This window comes from Engystomops pustulosus, chromosome 8 (genome assembly GCF_040894005.1).
Source record: "Engystomops pustulosus chromosome 8, aEngPut4.maternal, whole genome shotgun sequence".
In the NCBI taxonomy this organism is placed as follows: Eukaryota; Metazoa; Chordata; class Amphibia; order Anura; family Leptodactylidae; genus Engystomops; species Engystomops pustulosus.
In genome coordinates this window covers 10,376,207-10,395,180 of record NC_092418.1, presented here as the reverse complement: position 1 = coordinate 10,395,180, position 18,974 = coordinate 10,376,207, and the positions used below count along the sequence as shown (strand labels likewise).

General features: G+C 44.5%; 1 pseudogene; it reads right to left on the bottom strand.

Annotated features, from left to right (window-relative positions):
- Window positions 1-1,510: 1,510 nt before the first annotated feature.
- Window positions 1,511-15,213, bottom strand: LOC140075756 (E3 ubiquitin-protein ligase TRIM39-like; annotated as a pseudogene).
- Between the last annotated feature and the right edge of the window lie 3,761 nt (window positions 15,214-18,974).

Here is an 18,974-nt window from a genome sequence, read left to right as displayed (position 1 = left end):
GTGTTATGGAGAAGGCTCAGCCCGTGAGTCCTCTCCATGCATTGGGACCTGCCCCCGCCGTGAATGCACGGTGGGCAGTCGTGAATCAGTTAATGTATTCAAATTTTTTCAGATGTAGTGGCTTGTCAGCCGTAGCTTTTTTGTTGTGGTTCACTACTAAAAAAATGTTCAACCTTTTTATAAAATTAACATAGGGCCAGTTAATAATTTTTATTTATGTTTTACATTTTTAGTTTTATTTGGCACATAGGGAAAGCACGATTCCAGCTTCCAAATGATTGTGCCAAAAAGGCCTCCAAACTCTGTGCTAGTGGAGAGCCATTGCATTAACCCCCTCCTGCCACAGGGAGCGCTGTTCAGGGAGGTACATATGATATGACATGAGAGGAACTTACAGTCCTCATATAAACAAACATACAGTTTCCTGTAATAAGTGAAATGTCCCCCTGTATTCTATTTATTATCTTTTTAACCAACGAGTGTCAGATTTCTAAATTTTCCATTTATCAGTGAGTGCAGGATGTCACAATAATTACAATCAGGTTATATGATATAAAAGGAGTCTGCCAGCAGTGACCACACAGATCTGTACTAGCACCATGTACTGCAGGACCCAGACTACAGGGACATTCATCATCACTTCTACTACAATAGGTCAGTGAGGAAGAATGTGTAATATCTGGTTGGAGAGGTCCTCCTACTGTATGTATTATACTCATTGTACACCCTGATTCTCACATTAGTAGACATTCCTCATGTCTCTTATAGATGATGTGTCCACCCTGCCATTATACTGGGTACATATGACACAATCCCCGGATGCCATGAAATACTGCACGATGGAGAATAGATCTGCCAGCTGATATGGTCAGACGTCTAATCTGAGGTCACATGACCAGGAGCCTCTAGTAGCAAACCAGTCACATTGTTCAAATTGTGGCCCCGGATAATCATGACAATTTCTACCAAATTGGTTTGTGACATGGATTGTCTATATCCGGTCACTAAGTATAGAAATTAATTACAGTTTTGCAAAGTGACAAAAAAAAAAGAATTTCACAATCAGATTTCATAGAAATGTTTTATTAGAGCTAAAGAACAATTAAGAAATTACATTTTACAAAAATAGATTTGATCAGGAAAATCAGACACACAATCCTAATACACCAATACTATATCTAGAATCTTATGTCCACTAGTGAAAAATGTATGGTTACAAAAAAAACAAGAAAACCTCATCATATTTTACAACAGGAGCCATTTTATCATTTGTTCAGATAATTTTCTTGTAAACCACAATTTTATGGGGTAATTTCTCTATTGTTTCATCATCTGAAGCTTTTTACAGCCGCCCCAATGGTGATTCTTTATAAAGTGCCCTCAGAGTGACAGCGTGAGAATAAACTAAAATATATTTAGTAATAAATCATTACATCATTTTTGTCCAAAAGTGAAAGTATCTAAGACCAAAAAATCACCTTAACTATTTACAGCCGCTTGTGGATGTTCATTATTTTAAGATTCTGATCCCAGAATTCTTAAGCACGTAGAAAGCGGCATAGAGCGGCTCAGAGAAGGAGGCAGTGAAGGTGTGTAAGTGTCTGATGGGGTCACACAGCTGATAGAAGGACAGACGCCCGGCCTCATAGTCCAGATAGATCCCAACAACCTTCACAGGAGACGCTGATTCCAGACTTGTAAATATATTGTTATGACGCACACCAAGTGTACTATATACATTTAACACCCAGGATTTCTCATTATAACCAATATAAGATTCATTACCATCCACCTTCCTCTCCAGACTTTCCCCGGCCACTCCAATGATCCATTGCTCCGCCTGACTCACATCCACCTCCCAGTAATGTCTCCCAGAGGAGAAGCTGCAGGAGCTGAACACCTGACAGGACTTGAACCTCTTGGGTCCATCGGGTCTGTTCTGTAATGTAGAAGTATAAGAAGCAGATCTAAGATCCTTTGAAATAAAAATCTTTTCAGAAGCAGAATCTTTATCCAGTAATACCTCAGATTTTTTCATCGCTGGGAACTGTTGTTTTCTTCTCATATTATTCAGATCATCAGCAAAGCGCAGCAGTCCTCTGTATAATATCTGTGACACTATGACATCATCTAGACTCTGAGCTTTTCTTTTAGCACCGATGACATCACAGCTCCGATCACTGATGTCATCATCTTGTAAGTAGGTTAATGGATCTGTGATATCACATGACTTCTCAAATTGATGAATTTTCTTGCTCAGCTCATCCTTGTGTAGCTCCATCTGTCTGATCATGTTAGAGACTGAGATTGACACCTGATCCTTCTGTCTGGAGATCTCACCCAGGACTCTCCTTTCTAGATCATCCAGCTTCTTCCTCAGATCAGTAAACAGATTAGTGACTTTCTCAGTGAGTCCAGATAATTTATTTTCTTCTTCTACCCCATGATCTGTGAGATTCTGGATTCTTCTTCCTGCTTCCATTTTTTTAGAGTTCATTTTCTCAACAGCAGATCTCAGCTTCTCCTTCTTCTTCTCAGAGGCCACATCCAATATCTCCACCTCATGTCTCTTGTGGTCTCCAGCCACCCAGCAGGACACACAGATACAGGTGGTATCCATAGGACAATAATATTTCAGTGCCTCCTTGTGTGTGGAGCATTTTCTTTTTCCCAGTTTAACATCAGGATCAACCAAATTATGTTCTGAGGACTTACTGTGTCTATGTAAGTGTTTCTCACAGAAAGAAGCCTCGCACTGCAGACATGTTCTCACAGCCGGTTCAGGAGAATCGCAGTAGGTGCAGCAGGCTCTGGTCTCCTCCATCTTAGGCTGAGTAGATAAATTCTCCATTATATTCCCAAGATTCCTGTTCTTCTCCAAGATCGGACGTCACGGATGCTTCTCTCTGCAGTCAGGACAGGAATATCCTCCAGCCGCCTCCTGTACATCCAGCGCACTCACAATACACGAGCAGCAGAAGTTGTGTCTCATCTGAAGGATTCAGGAGTGAAACATCATCTTATATACAGTAAGAGGGCGGAGAGTCCTGCCGAAGCATCAACCCCTGCGGTCCTGGGTGTGACTGTCAGACCTATTCATAATGAAAGGGATTTACATTCTCATTGTCTTTATGTGTATTTCCCCCATTCACCTGCACTGAGAGCCGGGAGAGCAGCATCAGCACCTGAATGACTGGAGACGTTACTATTGTGAGGGTAATGTCAGGGCGGGGGTCTCACACCTCTCCAGGATGTGCTGGGATGGAAACTAGGCCTCAGTTTCATCTTGGCTTTTTGAATAATTATTATTTAACCTTTCTGTGTGAGAATTTTCAAATTAACTGCAATTTAGTTCTTTTTTTTTCTGTCTCATATTACGTCATTGAATAACATTTCACCTTCTTCTACAGGTCACTACGATTATGGAGATACCAAATTTGTGCAGGTTTTTATGGTTTTATGACATTTGGACAATAAAGTTTTTTCTTTTAACCCCTTCCCGACATTTGCTGTAATAATACTGCACAGCGGGAGGTGCGTTTCCCGCAATTTGCAGTATTATTACGTCATGTTTATGGTTCCGCCCCCTGAATGGGGTACCATGGGGTGCCAGCTGTATGTTACAAATGGCATCCGTCTCTAGTTCCCGCGATCAGAGTTTCCTCCGATCGCGGGCATTAACCCCTTTCACGCCGCGGTCTCGTGTGACCGCGGCGTACAAGGGTCTGGTGCGCTAAATCTGCCTTCTGGCTAAACAAGCCAACCTGTTAAAGTAAAAAAAAATGTTAAAAACACTTCATATAAACATTAATTAATAAAAAGAATTAATTAAATAAAGTTAAAGTCCCCTAAACACAAACATTCCCTATACATATCTAATAAAGAAAAAAAAACACAAAATCACCAGAAAAACCCCACATATTTGGTATCGCCGTGTCCGTAACAATCTGTACAATAACTCAGTAACATTACTGGACCCGTTTGGTGAGCGCCGCAAAAAACTAAACCCGAAAAACTCGCCAAAAATGTACATTTTTCATTAAATCGCTTCACAAAACTGTTCTAAAAAGTGATTTAAAAAAGTTATGTACGCCAAAATTGTATCACTGAAAAGAACAACTCAAAACGCAAAAATAAGCCCTAAACTAGCTCTGTCAACTGAAAAGTATTAGCGTTATATCTCCATAAAAATACAAAAATAAATGAGATTTTCTCTGTATTAGTTTTAATTCAGTAAAATTGTAAAAATATATAAAAAACTTTATAAATGGGGTATCACCATAATCGTAGTGATCCATAGAATGGAGAAATTTTTTTTTCCTAAATACCTTTAAGAGTTAATAAAATCTCATCGATGAGCTAATGACCCACTTAAATGAAGTATTTGTAAAGTGTATCTAATGTCGCAAAAAATAAGCCCTAATTTGTCCAAATTTCCCAAGAACTAAAGATTGTATAGCCAATAAAAAGGGACAAGGCATAATCTGCTGTGAATGGCGCAGCTTCCCTTCGATGCCCTGGCGTGTGCCCATTCAGCAGTCACCACCACATATTGGGGATTGTTATACGTGGGAGGGATTGGGTATCAAACTTTGTGGACAGTTTTGGTATTTTAACCACTGAGAATTTGTACATTTTTTGAAAAACATTTAGCCAAAAAAATGTAAATTTCAAAATTTCATCTGATCTTGTTTTATCCCCTGTAAAATAATTAAAGGGTTAATAACCTTCATGAAAGTTGTTTTACATACATTAAGGGGTGTAGTTTTTAGAATGGGGTAATTTATGGGGTTTTACTTTTATTTAGGCCTCTTAAAGTGACTTGAAATCTGAGCAGGTCCAGCAAAAGCGTGATTTTGAATTTTTTTGAAAATTTGAGAAATCGTACCTAAAGTTCAAAGCCCCAAAATATCTAACAAAAATATGAGAATGCATAAAAAAACATGGAGACATAAAGCAGACATTTGGGTAATGTTAGTTATTAGAGATGAGCGAACATACTCGTCCGAGCTTGATGCTCGTTCGAGCATTAGCGTACTCGAAACTGCTCGTTGCTCGGACGATTACTTCGACCGCTCGAGAAAATGGCAGCTCCCGCCGTTTTGCTTTTTGGCGGCCAGAAACAGAGCCAATCACAAGCCAGGAGACTCTGCACTCCACCCAGCATGACGTGGTACCCTTAAACGTCGATAGCAGTGGTTGGCTGGCCAGATCAGGTGACCCTGGGATAGACTAGCCGCTGCCCGCGCTGCTCGGATCATTCTGTGTCTGGATGCCGCTAGGGAGAGAGCTGCTGCTGGTCAGGGAAAGCGTTAGGCTGTTCAATTAGAATAGTGTTAGGCAGGAGTGATTCTACAAGAACCCAACAGCCCTTCTACAATAACGTTATACTTTTTTTTTTTTTTATTTGCAGCTAGTACCATATTGTGAGGAATTTGCAGGGGGACTTGCTACCGTTGTGTTTAGCTCTTAGTGACACACATATCCACCTCAAACACCAAAGTGGGAAAATTTATTAGGGGTTTGATTTCAATTAGGCACAGTCTGCCAGTTTCTTTTTATTTTACGTTTATTTTTTTAATAACTCAGCGTCATCTCATCTGGCATAGCAGTGTGCTTTCATACTTGGCTAGAAAATAGCCATAGGAGAATCCAAACGGCTTACTTACGCCTACAATAGCGTTATATATATTTTATTTCTGGTTGATCTGCTGGTGGCTGTCCTTGCTGCAGTGCATCTACTACCAAATTGTGAGGAATTTGTAGTGAGACTTGCGACCGTTGTGTTTAGCGCTTAGTGACGCACATATCCATCGCAAAGACCGAAGTGGGAAAATTTATTAGGGGTTGGATTTCAATTAGGCACAGTCTGCCATTTCCTTTTTATTTTACGTTTATTTTTTCATAACTCAGCGTCATCTCATCTGGCATAGCAGTGTGCTTTCATGCTTGGCTAGAAAATAGCCATAGGAGAATCCAAACGGCTTACTTACGCCTACAATAGCATTATATATATTTTATTTCTGGTTGATCTGCTGGTGGCTGTCCTTGCTGCAGTGCATCTACTACCAAATTGTGAGGAATTTGTAGTGAGACTTGCGACCGTTGTGTGTAGCGCTTAGTGACGCACATATCCATCGCAAAGACCGAAGTGGGAAAATTTATTAGGGGTTGGATTTCAATTAGGCACAGTCTGCCATTTCCTTTTTATTTTACGTTTATTTTTTTAATAACTCAGCGTCATCTCATCTGGCATAGCAGTGTGCTTTCATACTTGGCTAGAAAATAGCCATAGGAGAATCCAAACGGCTTACTTACGCCTACAATAGCGTTATATATATTTTATTTCTGGTTGATCTGCTGGTGGCTGTCCTTGCTGCAGTGCATCTACTACCAAATTGTGAGGAATTTGTAGTGAGACTTGCGACCGCTGTGTTTAGCGCTTAGTGACGCACATATCCATCGCAAAGACCGAAGTGGTAAAATTTATTAGGGGTTGTATTTCAATTAGGCACAGTCTGCCATTTCCTTTTTTATTTTACGTTTATTTTTTTAATAACTCAGCGTCATCTCATCTGGCATAGCAGTGTGCTTTCATACTTGGCTAGAAAATAGCCATAGGAGAATCCAAACGGCTTACTTACGCCTACAATAGCGTTATATATATTTGATTTCTGGTTGATCTGCTGGTGGCTGTCCTTGCTGCAGTGCATCTACTACCAAATTGTGAGGAATTTGTAGTGAGACTTGCGACCGTTGTGTTTAGCGCTTAGTGACGCACATATCCATCGCAAAGACCGAAGTGGGAAAATTTATTAGGGGTTGTATTTCAATTAGGCATAGTCTGCCATTTCCTTTTTTATTTTACGTTTATTTTTTCAATAACTCAGCGTCATCTCATCTGGCATAGCAGTGTGCTTTCATACTTGGCTAGAAAATAGCCATATCAATAGGATAGCATCGTTTGGTTTTAAAAACTAAAAAACACACAAAAAAAAAAAACACAAAAAAAAGTTAAAAAAAAATTAAAGTTATAACTTTCATTTTCAAAATGTTTAACCCGAGGGCTAGGGGTAGAGGACAAGGGCGGGGACGTGGGCATCCAACTACTGCAGGGGTCAGAGGCCGTGGTCCTGGGCGGGGTGAGACACCACATGCTGATGAGGGAGCAGGGGAACGCCGCAGAGCTACACTCCCTAGGTTCATGTCTGAAGTTACTGGGACTCGTGGTAGAGCACTGTTGAGGCCAGAACAGTGCGAACAGGTGATGTCGTGGATTGCCGACAATGCTTCGAGCAATTTGTCCACCAGTCAGTCTTCCACGCAGTCCACCCATGTCACCGAAATCGGCACTCCTCCAGCTCCTGCACCTCAGCCTCCTCCCCCCCAGTCTGCCCCCTCCCAGGAAAATTTGGCATTTGAACCGGCATACTCTGAGGAACTGTTTTCTGGACCCTTCCCACAGTCACAAACCACTTGTCCGGTTGCTGCTGAGCAATTTTCCGATGCCCAGGTTTTCCACCAGTCGCAGTCTGTGGGCGATGATGACCTTGTTGACGTAGTGGAAGAAGTGTGTAAAGAGGTGTCCGACGATGAGGAGACACGGTTGTCAGACAGTGGGGAAGTTGTTGTCAGGGCAGGAAGTCCGAGGGGGGAGCAGACTGAGGGATCGGAGGATGATGAGGTGACAGACCCAAGCTGGGTTGATAGGCCGGGTGAACACAGTGCTTCTGAGACGGAGGAGAGTCCTCGACCAGAACAGGTTGGAAGAGGCAGTGGTGGGGCCAGATGGAGAGGCAGGGCCAGAGCTGGTGCATCAGCGCCAAATGTGTCAACTAGTGAAGCTCCCGTGGCGAGGGCTCCCGCGGCGAGGGCTAGATTTTCAGAAGTCTGGAGGTTCTTTAAGGAAACACCGGATGACCGACGGACTGTGGTGTGCAACATTTGCCAAACCAGGATCAGCAGGGGTTCCACCACTAATAGCTTAACTACCACCAGTATGCGCAGGCATATGAATGCTAAACACCCCACTCAGTGGCAACAAGCCCGTTCACCTCCGGCCGTGCACACCACTGCTCCTTCCCCTGTGTCAGCTGATAGTCAGCCCCCTGCCCAGGACCCTGCCACAAAAACCCCATCGTCGCCTCCACAGCATCCACCAGCGTTCAGCTCTCCATACCCCAGACGCTGGAGCGGAAACGCAAATATAGTGCAACCCACCCGCACGCCCAAGCCCTTAATGTCCACATCTCCAGATTGCTTAGCCTGGAGATGCTGCCCTATAGGCTAGTAGAGACCGAGGCCTTTCGCAACCTCATGGCGGCGGCCGCCCCTCGGTATTCGGTCCCCAGCCGCCACTACTTTTCCCGATGTGCCGTCCCAGCCCTGCACCAGCACGAGTCAGACAACATCATCCGTGCCCTGACCAACGCCGTTTCTGACAAGGTCCACTTGACCACGGACACGTGGACGAGTGCTGCCGGGCAGGGCCACTATATATCGCTGACGGCACATTGGGTTAACTTGGTGGAGGCTGGGACCGAGTCTGACCCTGCGGCTGGTCATATACTGCCGACGCCGAGGATTGCGGGGCCTACCTCGGTCCAGGTGTTTCAAGCCTACTATGCCTCCTCCTCCTCCCACCCCTCCTCCACCTCCTCCTCCGAACTACCATCCGTGGGCATGGCGCCATCAGTCGGTAGCTCTAGGCACAGCAGCAGTGCCGTCGCTAAGCGACAGCAGGCGGTGCTCAAACTGCTGAGCCTAGGCGATAAAAGGCACACCGCCCAAGAACTATTACAGGGCATCACGGCGCAGACTGATCTGTGGCTGGCACCGCTAAACCTGAAGCCAGGCATGGTTGTGTGTGACAACGGCCGTAACCTGGTGGCAGCTCTGCAACTCGGCAGACTGACACATGTGCCATGCCTGGCCCATGTGTTAAATCTCATAGTTCAGCATTTCCTCAAGACATACCCCAATCTGTCTGATTTGCTCACGAAGGTGCGCCGCATCTGTGGGCATTTCAGGAAGTCCAGCACAGATGCTGCCACTCTCAGGGCAGCGCAGCGCCACCTCCAACTGCCCGCTCACCGACTGTTATACGACGTGCCCACGAGGTGGAATTCAACATTAACCATGTTATCCAGAGTTTACCAGCAGCGCAGAGCGATTGTAGACTGCCAGATGTCAACTTCCACCAGAACTAGTAGTCAGGTCAGTCAGCTTCCTCAAGTCTACAATGAGGAGTGGACGTGGATGTCTGATATCTGTCAGGTGCTGAGTAACTTTGAGGAGTCAACACAGATGGTCAGTGGCGATGCCGCCATCATCAGCCTCACCATCCCGCTGCTTGGCCTGTTGAAAAACTCTCTGATCAGCATGAAGTCGGAAGCTTTGCGCTCCTCACAAGAGACGGGGGAAGAAGATTCCCTTGTTGATAGCCAAAGCACCCTCAGGTCTGTTTCTCAGCGCATATCGGAGGAGGTGGAGGTGGAGGAGGATGAGGAGGAAGAGGAGGAGAATGTTGGCGAGACACAAGAGGGGACCATTGTTGAGTCCTTCACTGTTCAGCGTGTATGGGCAGAAGAAGAGGAGTTGGAGGAGGAGGAAATGGACAGTCAGGCCAGTGAGGGTAGTGAATTCTTACGCGTTGGTACTCTGGCGCATATGGCAGATTTCATGCTAGGCTGCCTATCCCGTGACCCTCGCGTTCAAAGAATTTATTCCAGCACCGATTACTGGGTATTCACTCTCCTGGACCCACGGTACAAGCAAAATCTTTCCACTCTCATCCCTGGAGAGGAAAGGAGTGTGAGAATGCATGAATACCAGCAGGCCCTGGTGCACAAGCTGAAACAGTATTTCCCTTCTGACAGCGCTAGCGGCAGAGTGCGTAGTTCTGCGGGACAAGTAGCGAGGGAGAGTAGGCGAGCAGGCAGCTTGTCCAGCACTGGCAAGGGTACGCTTTACAAGGCTTTTGCCAGCTTTATGTCACCCCAGCAAGACACTGTCACCTGTCCCCAGTCTCAGCAGAGTAGGGCTGATCTTTACAGAAAGATGGTGAGGGAGTACGTAGCTGACCATACCATCGTCCTAAATGATCACACAGCTCCCTACAACTACTGGGTTTCAAAGCTGGACATGTGGCACGAACTGGCGCTGTACGCCTTGGAGGTTCTTGCCTGCCCTGCCGCTAGCGTGTTGTCCGAGCGGGTTTTCAGTGCAGCTGGTGGCATCATCACCGATAAGCGTACACGCCTGTCGACTGACAGCGCTGACAGGCTGACGCTTATTAAGATGAATAAAGCCTGGATTTCTCATAATTTCCAATCTCCAGCAGGTGAAGGAAGCTCAACCTGAATAATTTATCCACTCCTCCTCCTCCTCATTTTCCTCCTTCTCCTCCTCTTTGTACAGTAAAGCAGAGGAAACTGGCTATTTTTTGACAGGGCCCACTGGTTCTAGCTATAGTACTTTATGCATTTAATTTTTCTGGAGGGCCACCGACCCGGTCCTCTGTTTTAAACAATTTTTGGGAGTGCCACATACAGGCACTCTATCTATTCAATTTTTCTGGAGGGCCACCTACCTGCTCCTCTGGTTTGAAAACTTTTTTGGACTGCCACATACAGGCACTCAATCTATTTCATTTTTCTGGAGGGCCACCTACCTGCTCTTCTGGTTTGAAAACTTTTTTGGACTGCCACATACAGGCACTCAATCTATTTCATTTTTCTGGAGGGCCACCTACCTGCTCCTCTGGTTTGAAAACTTTTTTGGACTGCCACATACAGACACAATCCAAATTAAATTGTCTCCATAGCAGCCTCCACACGTTGTCTCCATTGCTACCTCCAAAAGTCGTCCATATAGCTGCCTCCATACATCGTCCCCTTATCAAACGAGGTGTGTCAGGCAGAAATTTGGGTTGTTTTCATGGATTCCACATCAAAGTTGTTAACTTTGTCGCCACCCTGCTGTGTTATCCACAAAATATACTGGCAATCTTTTACCATTTACCGCTATTATTTCAGCGCTTCTTGCGCATCTGTTGATTACACTGCTGTGTAATCCACAAAATATACTGGCAAACTTTTACCATTTAACGATATTATTTCAGCGCTTCTGTTGTGTATATGTTTACATTCCCCTCACCCGCCATATCCCAAACTTATAAGAACGCTACTACACTTAACTTGGTGCAGGCTGGGACCGAGTCTGATCCTGGGGCTGGTCATATACTGCCGACGCCGAGGATTGCGGGGCCTACCTCGGTCCAGGTCTCAAAGGCCTCCTCCTCCTCCCACCCCACCTCCTCCTCCTCCGAATTACCATCCGTGGGCATGGCGCCATCAGTCGGTAGCTCTAGGCACAGCAGCAGTGCCGTCGCTAAGCGACAGCAGGCGGTGCTCAAACTGCTGAGCCTAGCCGATAAAAGGCACACCGACCAAGAGCTATTACAGGGCATTCCACATCAAACTTGTTAACTTTGTCGCCACCCTGCTGTATAAGCCACAAAATATACTGGCAAACTTTTATCATTTACCAATATTATTTCAGCGCTTCTTGCGCATCTGTTTACATTCCCCTCACCCGCCATATCCTAAACTTATAAGAACGCTACTACACTTGATCTTATACAAAAGGTTCTTAGAAGTGCTGCTTGGGGAGTAGCCTAGAGACAGGGGCTTGGATTGGCGAAAGCTCGCCTGGCAGCGGAGCGCCAGCTCCATCCCAAGATCCAACTAACATAGTTTTAACTGCAGCACCTTTAATCTACTACTAGTTCACTGCCTCCATAATAATAATAATAATAATCTTTATTTATATAGCATCATCATATTCCGTAGCGCTTTACAAATCATAGGAAACAAATACAAATGTAATATAACAGAGCACAACATTTGTATGGAACAACAGGAGTGAGGTCCCTGCTCGCCAGAGCTTACGGTTTATGAAGATGATGGGGTAACACGAGGTAAAAGAATATTTAATGGTCAAGCCATTCTTCTTAGGGAATAGACCAAAATATAATAAATGGAATTGCTGTCGCTTGAACCACTCAGCCGTCATCTTATATACCAGGTCCAGGGTGAATGGGACTGCAGAGAAGTCTGGTGCCTGTTGGTTGCTGGATAACAGATGGGAGGACGACACAGGACGGGTTAGTAGAAGAGTTAAAACTTCATGCAGTTAATGAGTGTTATATGCTTGCCTAAAAAAATGGGTTTTAAGAGCACGTTTGAAACTTTGGAGGTTAGGTATTAGTCTGATAGTCCGGGGCAGAGCATTCCATAGAATTGGTGCAGCTCTAGAGAAGTCTTGGAGACGCGAGTGGGAGGTCCGCACTAGGGTAGAGGTTAATCTAAGATCACTGGCGGATCTAAGAGCACGGGTTGGGCGATAGACTGAGATAAGAGAGGAAAGGTAGGGGGGTGCAGCATTATACAGAGCTTTATGGATGAGGGTTATTATTTTAAACTGTATTCGAAAGGAGACTGGCAGCCAGTGCAGCGACTGGCATGAACTGTAGGCATACATGGTCCCCTTATCAAAGGAGCTGTGTCAGGCAGAATTTTGGGTTGTTTTCATGGCTTCCACAAGAAACTTGTTAACTTTGTCGCCACCCTGCTGTGTAATCCACAAAATATACTGGCAAACTTTTATCATTTACCAATATTATTTCAGCGCTTCTTGCGCATCTGTTTACATTCCCCTCACCAGCCATATCCTAAACTTATAAGAACGCTACTACACTTGATCTTATACAAAAGGTTCTTAGAAGTGCTGCTTGGGGAGTAGCCTAGAGACAGGGGCTTGGATTGGCGAAAGCTCGCCTGGCAGCGGAGCGCCAGCTCCATCTCAAGATCCAACTAACATAGTTTTAACTGCAGCACCTTTAATCTACTACTAGTTCACTGCCTCCATACATCGTCCCCTTATCAAACGAGCTGTGTCAGGCAGAATTTTCAGGTGTTTCACCAGATACATAGTGGAACGCGGCCCATCTGTCGGCGCCATGCTGGAGACCTGAAGTTGCAATCATAGCAGCGCAATATGGATGCCCCATACTGTCGCTCTTAATCATGGAACCATTTCCGTAAAAAATATTAAAAATAGAACCACTATGCTATTCCATTATTCCTAGGTGAAATATTCAAACGACCCGGCCTGCTTTGAAAATTATAATTTTTTCAAAGTAAACGCTTCTGGCCCCCAGGCCCATTTTGGGTGGGGAGGAGCCGAGAGACAGGGGCTTGGACAGGCGAAAGCTCGCCTGGCAGTGGACCGCCAGCTCCATCCCAAGATTAGGCAGCCTCAGAGGCATCCATGCATGCTGCCCCTGCTGTTTCCTGTCCATTTTGCCTCCACGATCCTCCACAGCGTCCACCAATGTCTCATTTCAACTCTCTATACCCCAGACGCTGGAGCACAAGAGGATATGCAGCACATCACCCCCTTATCAAACGAGCTGTGTCAGGCAGAATTTTCAGGTGTTTCACCAGATACATAGTAGAACTCGGCCCATCTGTCGCCGCCATGCTGGAGACCTGAAGTTGCAATCATAGCAGCGCAATATGAATGCCCCATACTGTCGCTCTTAATCATGGAAGTCGTCTCCTTGGCTGCCTCCACATGTCGTCCCCTTATCAAAAGAGCTGTGTCAGGCTCATTTTTCGGGTGTTTCACCAGATACGTTATGGAACTTGGTCACTATGTCCCCACCATGCTGTGTTATCGACTAAATATACCGTCAACCTTTTGTTCACATAGGAAATCATTTCACCTCCTTTGGTGAAACCTGAGTCCATTTAGGGTATGTCGTCATGACACTCTCTAGCCTGCCACTGCTGCCGCTGCCTCTGCATGCCGTCCCTTATAGTGTCAGGGTCAATTATTGGATGTTTTAGATGCTATCTAGCCTCATTCGGTCACTCTGTCATCGCCATGCTGTTGCCCATAATTTTGGCATAATGGTGCGATTAAGCAGCCTCAGAGGCATCCATGCATGCTGCCCCTGCTGTTTCCTGTCCATTTCCGTGGTGTTTCCATCCTTTTCTGAGGTTCCCAGGTGTTTGGCCAAGCTTCCCTGTGCAGAGCCTTGGTCCCCTTGAAAAATGCTCGAGTCTCCCATTGACTTCAATGGGGCTCGTTATTCGAGACGAGCACTCGAGCATCGGGAAAAGTTCGTCTCGAATAACGAGTACCCGAGCATTTTAGTGCTCGCTCATCTCTAATGTTATCATAAACCGTGTCTATATCCATTAATACCTCAGATTTCTCCATCACTGGGAACTGGCTCGTTCTTTTCAGATTATTCAGATCATCAGCAAAGCACAGCAGTTCTCTGTATAATATCTGTGACACTATGACATCATCCAAACTCTGAGCTTCTCTTACATCTCCAATGCCAGCACAGCTCCGATCACTGACATCAACTTTGAATAAATCTTCTTGTAAGAAGGTCAATGGATCTGTGATATCACATGACTCCTCAAATTGATGAATTTTCTTGGTCAGTTCATCCTTGTGTAAATCCAACAGTCTGATCATGTCAGAGACTGAGAGTGACACCTGATCCTTCTGTCTGGAGATCTCACCCAGAACTCTGCTTTCTAAATCATCCAGCTTCTTCTTCAGATCAGTAAACAGATTAGTGACTTTCTCAGTGAGTCCAGATAATTTCTTTTCTTCTTCTACCCCATGATCTGTGAGATTCTGGATTTTTTTTCCTGCTTCCATTTTATCCAAGTTCATTTTCTCAACAGCAGATCTCAGCTTCTCCTTCTTCTTCTCAGAGGCCACATCCAATATCTCCTCCTCATGTCCCATGTGATCTCCAGCCACCCAGCAGGACACACAGATACAGGAGGCATCCATAGGACAATAGTATTTCAGTACCTCATTGTGTGTGGAGCATTTTCTTTCCTCCAGGTTAACATCAGGATCAACCAAAATATGTTCTGAGGACTTACTGTGTCTCTGTAAGTGTTTCTCACAGAAAGAAGCCTCGCACTGCAGACATGTTCTTACAGCCGGTTCTGGAGAATCGCAGTAGGTGCAACAGACTCTGGTCTCCTTCATCTTAGGCTGAGTAGATAAATTCTCCATTATATTCCCAAGATTCTTTTTCTTTAGGTGATTACGGACGTCACGGATGCTTCTTTCTGCAGTCAGGACAGGAATATCCTCCAGCCGCCTCCTGTACATCCAGCGTACTCACAATACACGAGCAGCAGAAGTTGTGTCTCATCTGAAGGATTCAGGACTGAAACCTCATCTTATATACAGTAAGAGGGCGGAGAGTCCTGCAGAAGCATCAACCCCTGTGGTCCTGGGTGTGACTGTCAGACCTATTCATAATGAAAGGGATTTACATTCTCATTGTCTTTATGTGTATTTCCCCCATTCACCTGCACTGAGAGCCGGGGGAGCAGCATCAGCACCTGAATGACTGGAGACGTTACTATTGTGAGGGTAATGTCAGGGCGGGGGTCTCACACCTCTCCAGGATGTGCTGGGATGGAAACTAGGCCTCAGTTTCACTTTTGGCTGATTTAATTAATTAGTATTAACCTTTTTTGTTGGAGAATTGAGAAAAAAAACTTTAACTGTTTTAAGTATTGTGATATTGAATAACATTTCACATTCTTCTACAGGTCACTACGATTATGGAGATACCAAATATGTGCAGATTGTACATAACTTTATGTTATTTGGTCTCTATACCCGTGTTGCCGCCTATTTTAATGGATGAGATGGAGTTTATATTCATTCTACTTGTTGTTTTATTGGAATTATTTATTATATTTCAATACTTCTTTTTTACTAGAGATGGAAGAAAAGATTTTACTTTGTTAGAGGTTTTTATTTTCCAGGGTTCATTGTGCAAGTTATGGGTCTCTGTCCTGCTATAGAAATCTAAAAATGGTATCATTGTCCCTGCAGTATAATATGGCCCATCACTATATAATTATTATATTAGAGCCGTTATAGTCCTGATCCCCCCGGGTCTTCTACACTCTGAATTTAGATGTCTATTAATGCTACAAGTGCCATTTGTTTTCTTTATGTGTTTTTTTCCTTAAATTGTTTGGACTATTTTTGGACTATTTTTGTTGTCTAACAAGTAGAATACATTTAAAAAATCTAAGCAAAAACATACAAGATACGTGAAATTTTATTTTTTATTTTTCATTATGGTTGTGGCGATATCGTAAATGTATACATTTATTTTTAAAACTTACAAAAAAAAAGCTTTTTTATCACCAACACTTGTTTTCAGCGTCACTTTAGATGATAATAACTTTGGAGAACTTTAATTTTAAAAAGTGATTTTGATATTGTTTTTTCATGGCACATTGAACTTTATGTTAGCAAAAAAATTTGAGTGATATTTATTAGTCATTTATTTATGAAAACAGGGTGAATGTGGTGAAAACAAATTAAGTTATTAACATTTATCATACGTCTGCTTTATGTGGGGTTCACTTTTCCCACTATCCTTTTATCTTATGAGGTTGGTAGAAGGGTTGTAAGTAGAGATGAGCGAGCACTAAAATGCTCGGGTACTCGTTATTCGAGACGAACTTTTCCCGATGCTCGAGTGCTCGTCTCGAATAACGAGCCCCATTGAAGTCAATGGGAGACTCGAGCATTTTTCAAGGGGACCAAGGAAGCTTGGCCAAGCACCTGGGAACCTCAGAAAAGGATGGAAACACCACGGAAATGGACAGGAAACAGCAGGGGCAGCATGCATGGATGCCTCTGAGGCTGCTTAATCGCACCATTATGCCAAAAGTATGGGCAACAGCATGGCAATGACAGAGTGACCGAATGAGGCTAGATAGCATCTAAAACATCCAATAATTGACCCTGACACTATAGGGGACTATGCAGAGGCAGCGGCAGCAGCGGCAGGCTAGAGAGTGTCTTGGCAACATACCCCAAATGGACTCAGGCTTCAAACCAATGGGTGGCAGAGAGGAACCAAAGGAGGTGAGCAAGAAGCGCTCAAATAATATCGGTAAATGATAAAAGTTTGCCAGTATATTTTGTGGATTACACAGCAGGGTGGCGACAAAGTTAACAAGTTTGATGAGGAAGCCATAAAAACAACCCAAAATTATGCCTGACACAGCTCGTTTGATAAGGGGACCATGTATGGAGGCAGTGAACTAGTAGTAGATTAAAGGTGCTGCAGTTAAAACTATGTTAGTTGGATCTTGGGATGGAGCTGGCGCTCCGCTGCCAGGCGAGCTTTCGCCAATCCAAGCCCCTGTCTCTAGGCTACTCCCCAAACAGCACTTCTAAGAACCTTTTGTATAAGATCAAGTGTAGTAGCGTTCTTATAAGTTTGGGATATGGCGGGTGAGGGGAATGTAAACAGATGCGCAAGAAGCGCTGAAATAGTATCGGTAAATGATAAAAGTTTGCCAGTATATTTTGTGGCTTATACAGCAGGGTGGCGACAAAGTTAACAAGTTTGATGTGAAATTCCCTGTAATAGCTCTTGGCCGGTGGGCCTTTTATCGGCTAGGCTCAGCAGTTTGAGCACCGCCTGCTGTCGCTTAGCGACGGCACTGCTGCTGTGCCTAGAGCTACCGACTGATGGCGCCATGCCCACGGATGGTAATTCGGAGGAGGAGGAGGTGGGGTGGGAGGAGGAGGAGGCCTTTGAGACCTGGACCGAGGTAGGCCCCGCAATCCTCGGCGTCGGCAGTATATGACCAGCCCCAGGGTCAGACTCGGTCCCAGCCTGCACCAAGTTAAGTGTAGTAGCGTTCTTATAAGTTTGGGATATGGCGGGTGAGGGGAATGTAAACATATGCGCAAGAAGCGCTGAAATAATATTGTTAAATGGTAAAAGTTTGCCAGTATATTTTGTGGATTACACAGCAGTGTAATCAACAGATGCGCAAGAAGCGCTGAAATAATAGCGGTAAATGATAAAAGTTTGCCAGTATATTTTGTGGATTACACAGCAGGGTGGCGACAAAGTTAACAAGTTTGATGAGGAAGCCATAAAAACAACCCAAAATTATGCCTGACACAGCTCGTTTGATAAGGGGACCATGTATGGAGGCAGTGAACTAGTAGTAGATTAAAGGTGCTGCAGTTAAAACTATGTTAGTTGGATCTTGGGATGGAGCTGGCGCTCCGCTGCCAGGCGAGCTTTCGCCAATCCAAGCCCCTGTCTCTAGGCTACTCCCCAAACAGCACTTCTAAGAACCTTTTGTATAAGATCTAGTGTAGTAGCGTTCTTATAAGTTTGGGTTCTGGCGGGTGAGGGGAATGTAAACAGATGCGCAAGAAGAGCTGAAATAATATTGGTAAATGATAAAAGTTTGCCAGTATATTTTGTGGATTACACAGCAGGGTGGCGACAAAGTTAACATGGAAGCCATGAAAACAATCCAAAATTCTGCCTGACACAGCTCGTTTGATAAGGGGACCATGTATGGAGGCAGCTATATGGACTACTTTTGGAGGCAGCTATGGCGATGACGTGTGGAGGTAGCAATGGAGACAACGTGTGAAGGCAGCTAAAAAGACGACAAGTGGAGGCTGCTATGGAGACAATTTAATTTGGATAGTGCCTGAATGTGGCAGTCCAAAAAAGTTTTCAAACCAGAGGAGCAGGTAGCTGGTCCTCCAGAAAAATTACATAGATTGAGTGCCTGTATGTGGCAGTCCAAAAAAGTTTTCAAACCAGAGGAGCAGGTAGCTGGTCCTCCAAAAAGATTAAATAAATTGAGTGCCTGTATGTGGCAGTCCAAAAAAGTTTTCAAACCAGAGGAGCAGGCAGCTGGTCCTCCAGAAAAATTACATAGATTGAGTGCCTGTATGTGGCACTCCCAAAAATTGTTTAAAACAGAGGACAGGGTAGTTGGCCCTCCAGAAAAATTAAATACATAGAGTACTATAGCCAGAGCCAGTTGGCCCAGGCAAAAAAATAGCCAGTTTCCTCT